This window comes from Diorhabda carinulata, chromosome 8, assembly GCF_026250575.1.
Source record: "Diorhabda carinulata isolate Delta chromosome 8, icDioCari1.1, whole genome shotgun sequence".
NCBI classification, from domain to species: domain Eukaryota; kingdom Metazoa; phylum Arthropoda; class Insecta; order Coleoptera; family Chrysomelidae; genus Diorhabda; species Diorhabda carinulata.
Genome location: NC_079467.1, coordinates 8,151,631 through 8,167,015, shown reverse-complemented (window position 1 = coordinate 8,167,015; position 15,385 = coordinate 8,151,631). Strand labels below are relative to the sequence as shown.

Genomic DNA, 15,385 nt, shown 5'->3' with positions numbered 1-15,385 from the left:
TTATTTAAAGGATCTGTTTTAATTTGTATTTAATTAAACCACAAATAAAATTTACGTTTTGTTAAATTCATGGAGATTGAATCAATAAATTCGTTTTTAATGAAATAATAGTTTTTCTTAATTTTTCCCTTTCACATAATCGAACCTTTCTTTCCACATCAAAAATAAGCCAGAAAAAACTGAAAATGATATTCTTAACGATTATTATACGTCTCTAGCTAGTATATCCGTTACCAAAGCTATTAGCTAAAAGAAATAAAATAAAAATACTAAATCCAAGTCCAAGATTAAAGCAGTACATAACTTACCAAAAAACCTTCTGATGTTCATTTTGATAAGATGATGAATGGAGAATGGAGACACACTCAGAAACTTCACAACTCAACACTGAGATCTTCTTATTTAATAAATATAAATCAATATTGACTAACACAAACAAGCAGGTAGTCTTATATTCGCTTGTTTAGCTTGTTTCGTTGATGGCTTCCAATTAAAACGTGACTAACTCGCAGCGGCTCACGTCTCTATATACCCAAACGAACAGCATACTAGAATGCAGGGCCTGTGCACTGGAATAAGGGAAGTTCAGGACGATTTTCAACGCCATCTCTGTTACTGGCTCACATCTAAAAGCTTACTTTTTGGTGTTTTATTTTTGAATGTTTGTCAATCTGGATTCTGAAACTTAGTTGCAATCATGCATCGAGAAACAACCAAGATTTTTGAATGAACAACGTCCATCTTACAAAGTGTATAAAATCTTTGCAAACGTGTTTGATATTGTTTGTTTATTAGCTATATACATTTTTGTGCATTGAAAGTTATTATTTGTTGCGAATTGTGCTGTCGTGTTAACTTAGTCAATATGAGTAAACGAGTAAAGGCCTGCTGTGTACCAGAATGCACGAATAAGCAAGCGAAAAGGTGAGAGTAATATTTACTATTTTTCAACATAAAACTATTTAAATTGAAATCAAGTTCATATCTATACGAGAATATTGTTTTTCTTCCAACTTCATTAATTTGTATTTAGGAAATCATTTTGTTGAATGGTTAAATATGTTGAATGATTTTATTCTTATTTTACTTTTTTATAGACATTCCATTCCTATGAATAAAGACGAATGCAGAATTTGGTTGCAAAGAATAAATAACCCCAAGTTAATGCTTGCAGATACAGTATTATCATCACATAGAATATGTTATATTCATTTTGAACCAATTTGTAGAAACCCCATTGGTAATGGCCAACTTATATTTATTGTGACAATAAACCTCTTATGAATCCTAGTGAAAAGTTATGCAGAGGAAAAGAATTGCTATTTCCTCCAATAATCAATGTCCCAATTTATAAACCATTCAATAGAAGCCCAAATTATACAGAATTAGATCTTGGCACTATTTATGTGGCAGGTTCAGTAGCCAAGAAATTATTTAAAAGTCTCAATTGCCACTTGTGTAAAAATATAATATTGTCAAACGAATTAATTAAGGCAAATTCATTAATATATTCTAGGGAACATAAAAAAATGTTTTATGTGCGCCTTCAGCAAAATTCTGTGATATTTTCAAAAGATTGCCCCAGTTCATACATTCGTTTTGCATAAAGAAACAAATATTTCGTTTGGAGAATTTGACAGACATATCCTCAATATTTTGTTCAGATCATAAGGATTATGTAAATATGTTTGTAAATATTAGTTTTAACATATGCATCTTTCATTACATAGATATTATTAATAAAAAATTTTGAAGGGCAAAGATCAATAATATAAAGACTATGATGTTGTGATGAATATGACATATGTTAAATATAACTTTTCTTTCATTCACAATTTGATGCTACAACTAGCTTCGAGCATTTAAAATTACTCGAATTATTTTCAAATTTCCCGCGAAGTTAGCATGGATATGAACCTTAAATCAAATCTTTGATTATAGAAATCTTTTTTCTTGGTACGGAGCCAGTCCGAGAGATGTCGCAAACATCGAACTTTGTCTTCAAATTTTCATTTAGAGTAGCAGATTTATCGAGTATATAATCTTTGCTAGAATGTATGGTGGTAACGATCTACCTGGTTTAGTAACTGCCTTCTAATTTCAGACAGCTTATTGAACAATCGCCATCTAGCGTAGAGTAACAATACTATGGTAATAGTAATATGTAATACTAAATATAATAATAAAAATAATAATAAATGTAATACTAGGTATTACAAGGATTGAAGTAGATTTATTCTGTCTGTCTGTAGTGTTTCTTATGAACACTTACAGATGGCATTGTTCACAAAACCAATTAAAATTGTATGTTCGTAAAAATAACATCTACTTTAGTTATGCCGCACACAAATTATACAAAACTAACGTGAATGTTAGTAAAGGGCTGTCGTAGAAAGAAATGCAATGCAAACACTCACCATACCTACCTAAATATTTTCACACTGTTTAATGGTCTTGCGTTTTTGCAAATCTGATATAGTCGTGATGAAAATGACGGTGATTTTAAAAACTGATGTCAAAATTTTAATGTTATTCTGAATATTTCAATACTTTCTACAATATACATTAAACCTTAATTTATCATGTGATGTGGAAATTATTAATAAGTAATTAAGTCAAATGCTCGCACGGCCTTAGGGCTTTGGTCGTTTTGCGGCAAGCTACATTTGATCTCTAGAGGGGGCCCCCTTGGCAACGCCCTTGGTCATACCACATTATTGCAACTCGTTCTTAGTGAAAAAATGAAAAGACGTTATACTTACTTTAATTTTTAATATAAATAATACATTGATAGCAATAAATTATTAAAAGATATACAGGGCGCCCCATTGAAGGACATCTTTCTGAAACAAGATCTTGATAACAAAACAACCAAATTAATAAATATTATACAGAAAGCATGGCTTACTTCCTCACTAATGAAAACTATTAACAGACAAAATAAATTTTATCAAGGATTGAAAAAGATCCTAACAACAATTTAAAAAAATATTCGAACTGTAAAAATGGAACAGAAATATTGATGAAGAAAGCAAAAAAAATTATTACAATAAGAAAGGTGAAAATTGAAAAAAAATTCGTCGATAAAGTTATGGAAACTAGTCAAGGAAGTTGTATTCAAAACAGAAAGAAAGGAGATTCAAAGTATTAAAAACAATAACCAAATAATTCATGACAATGGACAAAAATTTAGCCCGTACTATTAATCGACCACGTAATTATAAAGAAAAGAATATTGTTGTTGTCACTCGTTTTATTTGTATACAGCAAGAGTGAGGTAAAACAAATACATAATTAAAAATGAGTTGAAACCCAAAAAAACCCTGGGTATAATAATATCAGTGCTGAAACGCTGAAAATTGATTGGAAAAAGAGGATTATATAAGTCATCCACTCACTGTAATAATCAACAGTTCACTAAAAACAGGGCAATTTCCAAAAGCATTCAAAAACAGTGTGATAATAGCAATTTTTAAATTTAGAGACAGGAATTGGTGGCAAATTATCGCCCAATCTCACTAATAACAAATCTAGTCAAAGTATTAGGAAAGATTGTGAAAATTGGAGTCAACAAATTCTTGGAAAAACATAATTTACTTTCAAATTCTCAGTTTGGATTTAGAAATCACAAATCAACGCAAAATGCAATACAATTATTAACAAATATCATTTACGAATGGATACATAAAGATAAACAAGTAATAGGGATATTTCTTGATTTGGCAAAGGCTTTCGACACCGTAAATCATTCTATTTTACTAGAAACCTTAGAGGATATAGAAATAAGAGGTATTGTATTGTATTGTTATTCAATATTTACATGAATAATATATTTTTATTGGAGAAAATGGGATCAAATCATCAGCTCTGCTGATGATACTGTAGTCGTGTATATAGACACAAACTGGTACAACTTGAAATTGAAAAGGATTTTGTAGAAATTTAAACTTGGTTGACAATAGATTATGATCGGTGAATTTCGAAAAAACAGTTTATTTACCATTTGGCAGCCTCGAGACAGCTCTCTAAAACTAGCAAATGAAATTAAATATTTGGGAATAATGTTAGATCGTACTTTTCGATGGAAAACTCATGTGGACTACTTAACAAAAAAATTAAGTAGCATTCTATAGAATTTGAAAAAAAATGTCAACTTTTTGAATATAAAAGAGAAAATTATGGTTTAGTGGAAACACTTTTAAGTTATGAAATCATAGGCTGGGGAGGTGTTTAAAAACACACTATAATGCACTATGAGTTTCGAAAAATAAATTTTTGAAATTACTCCTGAAAAAGAATAACACTGATAAAGCTAAAGTACTAAATATCCGTTAAATATATTATTTACACGTCAATTGATTTTGGTGAGTGACTCCATGTTTTTTCAAGTTAATTCAATTTATCTAATATTTGGTGTATTGTTAGCTCTTTATGGAATAATAATTTTTGATTTGATTTGTGGTTGACTGATTGGATTAATATAGAGATTCAAAATGAATGCACCCTTTCAGAAAACGTTTCTTTGAAAAATATCTTCCACATAATAATCGTTTTCGAGATATTTTAGTTTTACTTTCAAAATTCAATATTCACTTAACTGACGAAATTTATTTAAAAATCAAATCTCCTATAATGACTGAATGTACAAATATTATGTGACATAAATTTTATAAGAACGCCAGTAATTTCTGTAAATTTCTCCTATTTAACTGTGAACTCAAAATATTATTTACTTGTGGATAGATTTTAAAACACACTTTTGTGCTTTAAGATTATGCAAAAAAGATTCCTAGGCAAGCATCTTCCAAAAAAATATCGTGCAATGTATTCCTAGAAAAGATAGCCAAACACTAAAGCATTCTTATTACATATTAGCCCTAAACCTACAGATTCCTGGTCTCAACCTATTGAGGTATTTCCACATTTTTCATCCCTCCGGATTTCTTGGTGATAGAGATTCAGGGGGTATTTTGGAATCTTGTAATTTTTCTTGGTGGTAGTGTCTTTTTGATGTTTTTATGAATCACTTTCTGAATTGGTGGTTTATGATCATGTAACGGGTTTCTTGTCCCACTATCTTTCTTTACTGTTTGTTGTTGGTTTCCTTCGAACAGAATGTGGTGCTATCCCGGTGATATGGTAAAGCCATTTAATTGGATTTGAGGCATCATATTATTATTCTGTAATTATCGCTATAAATCATCAAGAGCTATATCCACCTGTTTGGTATAATAGATAGCTAAGATATAGAAAACAGGATAGGCATAATCTGCGTCGGAATAACACAATACTACAGCAGAAGATATGGTTGTAGGGGGTTGGCTGCCCTTTTGCGATCCGGCCAATTTGATGATATTGTTTTGCAGCATGGTAGCCATGTGTTGATTGAAGGCGAGGGGCCACCAATCACAGTGAACTTAATGAAATCATATCTTCAAAATCACTGGTATAATTTCAGCTTACGTATTTGATAGCACTTATACTATCTATTACGTTTACTGACCTCCGTCAATACGTTGATGTGATTGTTAACCGAGTCGAATTTCACGTTTTGATATATCGTGCCCTACAATTAACCTTGCTGTCTTTTAACCAGCTTCTGATTTAATAACCGTTACATGTTTCAACTTTTTTGCTTGCTGTTATACATTTGTAAGGTTGCTATCTATTGATCCAAAATATGCATCGTGTGGTCAAAGCAAGATCATCTTCATATAAAGAATACCTACAGTATTGAACCAAATACTGTTCCTTTAGGAAACTCATTATTCTAAGGTCTCTATTTACAGCGTTCTCCTTGATAATCGACAAAGATCTGTGATTGAGAAGGAAAGTGGCAATGCATTTAGATAGATTAAGGTCGTTGGTCAGATCATCGAGTTTAGCTAATAGAGTCAGCTGATTATTCCCAAGTAGTAACCCAATTAGTTTTATTCGCGAAAATAACCGTTTACATAACAATTATCGGAAGCTTAGTGGAACGCAAAATAGTTAGAAACACGTTTATAGATTATGTTAACAACTCTTATTCATTTGAATAAGACCATTTTACTCGACCATTTTATTGATGTGGTCAAAACATTCTCAAAAAAAAAACAATTATAATAGAGCTATTGTACAACCACAAAAGAACTCTTCTCTAGCTATTATATGAGGATGGTTCCAGAAGTACCTGGTACAAAAAAGAAAACACAAAAATATTGGAAAAAAAAATATTTATTTTCCAATATAATCTCTTTTAGATCCATACACTTTTCCCAGCGATGTTCAATAAGTTCGATACCCTTTTTATAATAAAAATCGTCAAGCTCCCCAAAATAGCCTCAGCCTCAAGTCTGGGATCAGAAAATAATCCAATGGGGCTAAATCTGGTGAATAGAGTGTATAAGATAGTAATTCAAATTTTAATTCATTAATTTTGGCTATTGAACTAACGGATATGAGAGCTTGTGCATTGTCTTGTTGAAACAACACTTTCTTCTCAGCCGTTTTTGTTTGATTCTTCGCTCAAACGCTGTAACAATTTCGCAAAATATTCGCCGTTGATAGTTTTTCCTTTTTCAAGATAGTCAGTGAAAAGTACCCCATGCGCATCCCAAAACACCGACGCTATGACCTTGCCTGCAGATGGAACGGTCTTTGCCTTATTTGGAGCCGGCTCGCCCTTTCCATTTCATTATTTTGTTTGTGCTTTTGTTTCGGGTGTGAAGTGATGTACCCAAGTTTCATTCATGGTCAAACACTTGATGGAAACATCTTCACGGGACTGCATCATCTCACATAACGATGAACAATTGTTTCCATGATGGCGCCAAACAAATACTAAATAACGTCAAGTAACTACCGCTATCTCTAGGTCAGGTCAGGTACTTCTGGGACCATTCTCGTACAACAACTATAAAACTATTTTGTTATTCTCATGACATTTACTTATACAGTTATTAAAGAGTTGTAAAATCCATTTGTTAAGATACAAAAGTGCTTAATTTGCTGAATTTGAATTTTATCCAGATTCCATGATTCTACTCTGATGGTCGTATCTAATTCAGTGGTATTGAAAGAAGTCATTCTTCTTAGTAGTAGGTGGGCTATTTGATTAGCTGTAATTTCTGGTATTCAGTAGTATTAGTTGGGTCATTGCTTTGTCTTCTCAGAAGTCTCCGTATTTCATAGCTATCTGTTCTCAAATCTAGAACTTCAATAATTCTGATCCGCTGGCTCTTTTATAAACACAATGTGTTCATTTCTACTTTATATACATTTGTTTTGGCGAAAGCATTTCCTTCACAAAAGTTCATGTATTACTTCAGTACAACAGTTTATTTGGATATGATGCGGGCAATGTACGATATCCGAGAACCACTAAGAATAGAGAGTCAAGAGCATCTATTTTTAGTTGTGGTGAAGATATCGTAAAATTCTTGCTCAATTATATATAATTTGGCGACCAGTATTTCTTTGAATTCAACATTGTATCCCCTACGAAAAGGATTTTTTGTGGTCTCAAATATTTGGACAAATTATTGGTCTATGCTGGGATTGGGTGGCAGTCAGATAAAATTTACTGTTAAATTATTTTACTGCTACTGAATAAGATATCTGGGTTAGAAACACGTTTCCACCTGTTGAATGATGGAGGTAGTTTTGTTTCCTCGATTTATTTCTACTAATTCCTGCTTTCCTTTCTTCGTCTTCGTGTCTGTAGCCGCAAAAAAATCGTTAGAGTCACCTATGACGATTCGAACTTGGTTGGTAAAAGGTATCCAACGAGGTTGTTGTACTAGAATTGAATCTTATAAGTGGGTAAGAGCAAATTTATTGAGAATTCAAAATTTCCGAAGCAATTCTCAAAATAGTCATGGCTGGGAAACCGAAAAAAAGATGGAGATGAAAATATTCCGGTTTCGCCATAAGTTTTGTCGAATGAGAAAATAATTCACATCACACGAAATTTAATTTCCCATTCGTAAGAGCAAATCATCATATTATATCAGTGAAAAATTCTATTTTGCCGCTTTTATCTATTTTACTGTGAAACCTGTATAAGATAATATCAAAAAAGATAACTCCTCATTCAATGTAAGCAATTCAACTATTCTTATAGTAATTCCAAAAAAGAAAATGAAAATTTTAATGCCGTTAATGACTTATCAGCAATAATGACAAATTTTTTTTAAAAATTGGCTATTTCTGAATGAAGAAAAAAATTATTTTCGAAATAATATGATAATCAACCAAAATTGTTACCAAAATGAAATTCTGTTCATTTTATTGCCGTCTGGTCGTACTATGAATCGATTAACTGACTTATAAAGAAAATGGAGATGTCGTATAAAGTGAATATAAGTTAGGTATATGGAAGCGTCACCCTACAGATATAATAAAGCTGAAATGATATATTAACAAACATTTTTTGCCAAAAAAAAATTTTATTCATTAATGTAATTCCCTTCAAGAGCAATACAATCATTCCAACGCTTCACTAACTTCTCGATGCCGTGCTTGTAGAAGGATTTGTCTTTTGCCTCAAAATAATCAGTTTAAGCAATTGCTTCTTCATTTCAGCAAATAGTCAGTAGTCGCTGAGGGGCCCGATCTGGACTATAAGGTGTATGAGGATGCAATTCGAAGTGTAATTCTTCAATTTAACCGTCGTTGCAATCGACTTTTGAATCGGTGCATTGTATTGGTGAAACAGTGGTTTATTCTTTGACATATGAGGCTGTTTTTCTTTGATTTTTGTGTTCAAATGATCCAATAACTCTATGTATCATTCGTTATTGATGGTCTTTATCTTTTCGAGATAGTCGATGAACAATATTCCATGCGCATCCCAAAATACTGAAGCCATAATTTGCCCAGCTGAGTGTTGTGCCTTTGAACGCTTTGGGCGCGGTTGGGCTGCAGTCCACTCATATCATGATCGTTTTGATTCCGGAGCAAAATGATGGATCCTTGTTTCATCTAATATCACATATCGACTCAAAAAATCATGGCCAAAAACTGCTCTGAATCATCAACACGTTGTTGTTTTTGACCGACTGTGAGTAAACGCGGCACCCACTTTCAAAAAAACTTTCCCATGGTAAAGTGTTCTTGCATAATTGTAAACACACTGTTTTCTGATATATATATATATATATATATATATATATATATATATATATATATATATATATATATATATATATATATATATATATATGGCCTTAGCAATTTCAATTTACGATTAGATATAACCAATTTGTGGACTTTTCTAATGTTTTTTGACTATCACTTCAATTGGACAACCAGAACGTTCCCCATCATGACCATACGACCACGTTAAATTCAGCAAATCAGTAATAAATGCTTCTTTTCGATGAAGCAGAGTCCGGATAACACTTTTGAAGCCATTGCTGAGCTTGTACAGTATTTTTTTATTCATCATGAAACAATGATAAATTAACACATGAAATTGTTGTGGATCCATTGTTATAAGAATAGTTGTATGGGCGATATTAAACTTCTTATAGATCTTTCAAACAGAAGCAGTTTCTGTGTATAAACGATGCGAACAACGGTACTTGTGAACTTATTAAATGAGTTTACAATTTTTATTGAAGCTTCTAAAAAATTACAATAAAGCTGTTTTATGAAAGATTGGGAATCAGGTAGAAAAAGCTGTTTTATGAAAGCTTGGGAATCAGGTAGAAAAAGCTGTTTTATGAAAGCTTGGGAATCAGGTAGAATAAACGTTTATAGAACATACATTGATCACCAAAAGGTACAATAAGCTAATACGTACTACAAATTGCCCTTAAAAACCAATAATGGTTCTCACACAGCAGTTATATGATATTTATAAAACAATTTGGTAATGAAAGAGATGCCCCTGTTTCTTCCTTTTAATAGAATTACAAAATGTTCCCTAGACTCGGATTAACTCCTGCTCCGAAGCAAAATGACGTCTTATCAGTTGTGACTCGACAACCGAAAAAAAAATCGTGCCGGGACTATAAAGTAGATGGTCTAATATTCGAGATTATTGAAATGTCTGTTGCTTTAGCTGAGCTCGATGCCCTGGAGCGTTGTCAATATAGAGATACCACGACCGCATAGGATATCTTGGTCTCAGGTTTGTGAACTACCTTAATAACAGTGGAAAACAAATTGCTGGATTTTAGTGACGGATACGTTCATTCTTGTTTCGACCAATTTTTTCACTTTAGACAAGCTGTTCTTAATCTACAAAGACCAAAACTTCATCTGTAATTATTGAAATCACTGCACTGTGACTTCTCGTTTTCAGCTAATAACATTCGAATGCTTGATAGTATTGTACTGCATCATGAAATAATTTTAAAAATCAAATGAACTGTGAAAGCACTAGCCAAAGTTATGCTCAATTTACACAAATCATCCTGTAAATTGATAAAGAAGTGGAGTTGACACTTTTTAGTAGTCTTATGATATCCTACCTGAGAGACTCTACGTATGGTAGAAGTATGAAAAGTTCTTCATCACTCATCCTGTACAGGTTTCTGCAGTAGCTAAATTAACAGAAACTTTATAAAATAAGTAATAACCAGTAGGAATCGGAACAATATCTGAAATTTTGGAACCTAAATACAATATTACTAACCTCAAAAATTATCTACAGATCTTGATCATAAACTGAATTTAACAAATGTGTATCCCTATGTGAATAAAATACCAATATTTACTAAGTTGTACTATAAAAAAAATTGAATCACTAATTACCAGTATATGGTTGATGCGAATTTTCTAATAAAAAAAAATAACCAACCGTAATGAAATCGCAATTAATAATATTAGTTGTACTCTGAGAATAAAATTTATAAAATTTTGTATTAAAAATTTACGTGAACGGAATAGAAACGTAGGCAACCAAATCTACACAGTAGCAAAGAACTTTATATACAAGAAGGAAACGAATTTTAAGCTGAATAAAAATAAATTTTGAGAAAGTTCTAATTAATCGTAAATAACTGATAATACCATTTGTTTTTTTAGTTTAAAACATGAGTATCATTTGGAAAAAATCAATTATCTGTCATTAATTAATGCCAACAAAATCCCAAATCTCTATTACTAAAGAAAAGAAATAAAAATCCAAATCAAACGACACATTCATAAGGTCAATTAAATATTATTATTAAATATAAATATACTTAATACTTATCGAAAAAAATTTTTTATATACGTTCTTTAATTTGACAGAATTTTGTTTAAGCGATGTTGATAGAACAGTAGCGTACTGACTAGAAAACAATATAAATACAGGGTGCAAAAAAGGTGATCCCGTCTCTAGTATAGAAAGAAAACTGAAAAATATTTGGTCTGCTCAGTAAAAAATTTTCTCTCCAGCCGTATTCAAGGTAAAGGGCGTTGAAGAAAAATAAATATAGTTAGAGGTATAGAACGACGTTGTCGAGAAATTGGGAATGAGAGACCTAAAAAATAAAAAAAAATATTATTTCAAATTTGGTTGATGAAGAACCAACAGTTAGCGTAAGGAATGTAGCAAGACAAACAAAAATGTTTTCTTCAAGTACTTGGAGGATACTTAACAACAGTTACAGCATTAATATTACAGACAAGTTCAAGAGCTCTTGCCAGACAATCTACCAGTTAGAATGGATTTTTGTCAAACATTATAAAAAAAGACAGCCCTCAATTCAAATATTTTTAAATGTATTCTATTTACCACTTTTGCGCGACAAGGTATGTATGTTTAACTCCCATAATGGACAATATTGGTGTGATGAGAATCCACATGTCAAAAGGGTATCACATTACTAACACTCATTTAATGTTAATGTTTGAGCTGCAACTTTAGGTATCAATTTAAAGGGTTATCTATCACATTCTACCTGGAAATTTAAATGGTGATATGTACCTGGATTTTTCAAGCAATCACTTATAAAAGATATTAGAAGATTTAACTCTAAACGAGCAAAGGTCTCTATTTATTGAGCTTCTCTCCACTTTGATAGGAGGTGTCGTAAATGGTTGAGTAACCATTTTCCGAATCGATATACTGGTAGAGGTTCAGAAGCTCCGATTCATTGGCCTTCACGGTCATGCGATTTTAATCCCTTGGATTACACAGCTGGGTCGTATCTTAAAAAAAGTTTAAGCTGCAGAGGTAAATTCACCTCAAGAATTGAGACATAGAATTCAACTTTAATGACTTCATAGCTGACTCCCCACCGTTTAGAAGATTAATCCATTAATTTTTAGAAAAAAGGATAAAGTTTTGTATTCGTGAAAACGGAGGATATTTTGAACACCTAATCTAAATGAATTTTATGTTATTAGCCATTTTTTAAATTTTCATCTCGTGATTTTTTTTAATACATTCCATTACAATCATTACTTTATAACAGCATCGGTTATAACTTCATAATTTTCAAATCAAAATATTCCGAAAACAGTTCACAGTATCGAGTTTTATCAAAAGTACCATTTTAGTGTAAAATTAAATGATACAATACTACTTGGTACGAACCGTTTAACTAGCGCCCTCTATGATAGTCAAACATAAAAACAAATTCATTGGACTTCAATACAATGTTGCCAGTGGTTGCGGCAAAATCCTGAAAAATGTGTATATTTTTTTTCTTCAACCAACTTTATCTTGAATACGGATGGCGTTACAAAAATTCTATACTGAGGAAACTCCAAATATTTTTCGGTATTATATCTGTCTTAGAGACGGGATTACCTTTATTTGAAACACCCTGTATATCTCCCATTAGATTGAATTCCATTGTAGCTTGTAATAACGTTATTATTTCATTTTTGTATGATAACGTTTTCATTACTTTTTTCGTATTCCTTTATTGTTTTCACCAATTTCTGTCAGTTTGTTGTATAATTTGAATGATTCTATCTATTTTCGTATCCATAATTTCCTTATGTTCTTGATGTTTTAATTCTTGCACCTGTTTTCATAAGTATCTATTTTTATCATTCTCTATAATGTTCCCATCACACTAGTTTGTTCCGGTTGTATTACTTCTCTCCAAGCACTTTCAGGTTTTGAAAATTCCCTTTCTTGTTTTCAAATTTCACTTCTCTGTATTGTACTTCTTCTAAATTTTTTTACTTGTTTGCCATAGAAATTTAGTATTATTTTTTTAATCGATACATTGAGGAACTACACTTTTAAAACTAATAGCAAGGTTTTATTACAAAGAGCCCTACGTTTTAATACTGATATTTATAATTTGACTGAGATTCAGTGGTATCTCCATTGCAATACTAGATAAGATAATGTCTTCATTATAATAATAATGCATGTTGTTGCTGATAAGGAGCGACTTCAGCTCGTAATACCTGACAAATGGTTCGCGATTAGTAGTGATGATGGCTAGAGAATGTCTGCTGGAGAGTATTTTATTATGGAACACATTCAGAAAGGCAGTTTTTCTATTTTAAAAAGAACACACTTTCTTTCAATAAAGCCACCAGCACAACTGATACACTTACCTACCTCTATGCCGTCGAGCTCTGCGCCTGTAAATGGAACCAAGCCCGTAACAGAGGTCTTCAGCTCTTTATAGTTTCTAAAAGTCTCAGCTAATTCATTGAGCAAATAAATGCATCTCGTATCTCGTAATATATTTTCTTTTCTTAGCGACAACGTCTGTTCGAATTTCATCTTGACCGAAAATCCACTATGCCGCCAAGGCATTAGCTGCTTCTTCTAATTTGATGCACCGAGGATCGTAATATCTACGAGAATTGACTGCACAATTCCGTAATCGCGAAGACGGCCACTCACTGCGCTCTCAACCTTAAAAACTATTTGTGCCTCATACATGAGCCACATAGGAGCGCTGGATTGAATTGTTTTCCGTTCATATTAGAGTCTACGAACGAGGGAGTGTCGGAGAATATAATTTAGTTCGTTGAATAATTAATTTCAGTCGGATTAGAGTACTAAAAAATACGGACTACGCATTACATCAACGAAATATAAACGATTCAAGTTTAAACTTTTAAACTTTTCGTAACACAACCTAGACAGAAAATAATGGACAGGCGGCTCTAAGCTCGCAATATTAAATCGAGCTACTTGGTACACGGATGGCTACAGGATGAATGGATTGACCGGACCTTAAAATAATTGATTGTTTTTTGCTTGAGGAACATGCTACCGTCCTCAAAGCCAAATTATTCGCTTAGTGAAACGTGGACGTACGATACTCAATTGACCCCAAATAAATACATTAATCAATAGGTTCGTTAAAGCCCATAAAAAAAACCGTCCTTGGTACGTAGACAATTCTGCGTCAGGGACGGTCTTTTAGATACTTAGTTGATAGCAAGTATTGTTGCCAGAACCGTGCATAGCCGGAGATTGCGCAGAAAATATCTATAAACGCTTCCGATAACCGTTCCAAGTACGGTCCCGACTAGCAGGTTGGAACAAACCTTATGTCTAATCAGACAGTAGAGTTATGGATGAGCAATAACGGCTGAAATGCTCTGCTCTAGGCTTGTGCTGGAGTGTAAAAAAGTTCTTCGAGAATTTGTGAGTGATAGCTGCAAAATCATCCTTGTTTGGGAACTTGGCCAGTCGGACAATAAAGACAACGAGTTGATTCGCTTGACAAATTTGGATCAGATAATCCACCAAAGTACCCAGAACCCATTCTTGGTGTAGTCAAACGTGTTGTATTGATGACTGACTTTTTAACCCCATACGGGGTATCTCAATACTAAAGACGTTGCAGACGATTTAGAATGCCGCTGGTGTATGGAGGAGGAAGATACTGTAGACCATGTCATCGGTAAGTGGCCAGCACTCACATGTGTGAGATTCAAACACTTGGGCAAATCTCACAGTTTAGTGACGTCAAAGGATTCAATCCAAGGTGACTGATTAATTAGTTTTCGAATGACATCTAAATTTGGTAGTTTTAAATGGGACAGGGCGGGTCGATTAAAATGCTTATGTAAGCAATGGTTTTGGCCTATACTATCCAACTATGAACTAGAGTGGACCTGATCTTTAAGAGACAATAGCGAACGATCTTATTATCATTAACTAAAGTTTCCCCATTTCCAAGAAACTGATCAATTCATCGAATAAATGATCGATTACTTAATTGTCATCAACCAAAAAATGAAATGCACGAAAAATGTACGAGTACGAAGGAATTTAGAAATAATTAGTGATCATTGATTGCCTCCTGATACTCGTTTCCGATGATGAAGAGCTATGAATTAAAAGAGCTTGGAATCCGCTTAAAATATATGAAAACAATAGGATCAAAAATAAATATGCTTACGAGAACCGTGAAATCTAAGAACTAATTTTTGTGTCATAAATAAAACTACAAGAAGAATTTGGAAATGGAATAGAATCTTA

At 32.6% G+C, this 15,385-nt stretch overlaps 1 protein-coding gene across 2 annotated transcripts in view; it reads right to left on the bottom strand.

Annotated features, from left to right (window-relative positions):
* Positions 1–15,385, bottom strand: part of LOC130897507 (arrestin domain-containing protein 2-like) — a 295,987-nt gene that overhangs the window by 44,646 nt on the left and 235,956 nt on the right. The gene's annotated exons all lie outside the window — the stretch shown is intronic.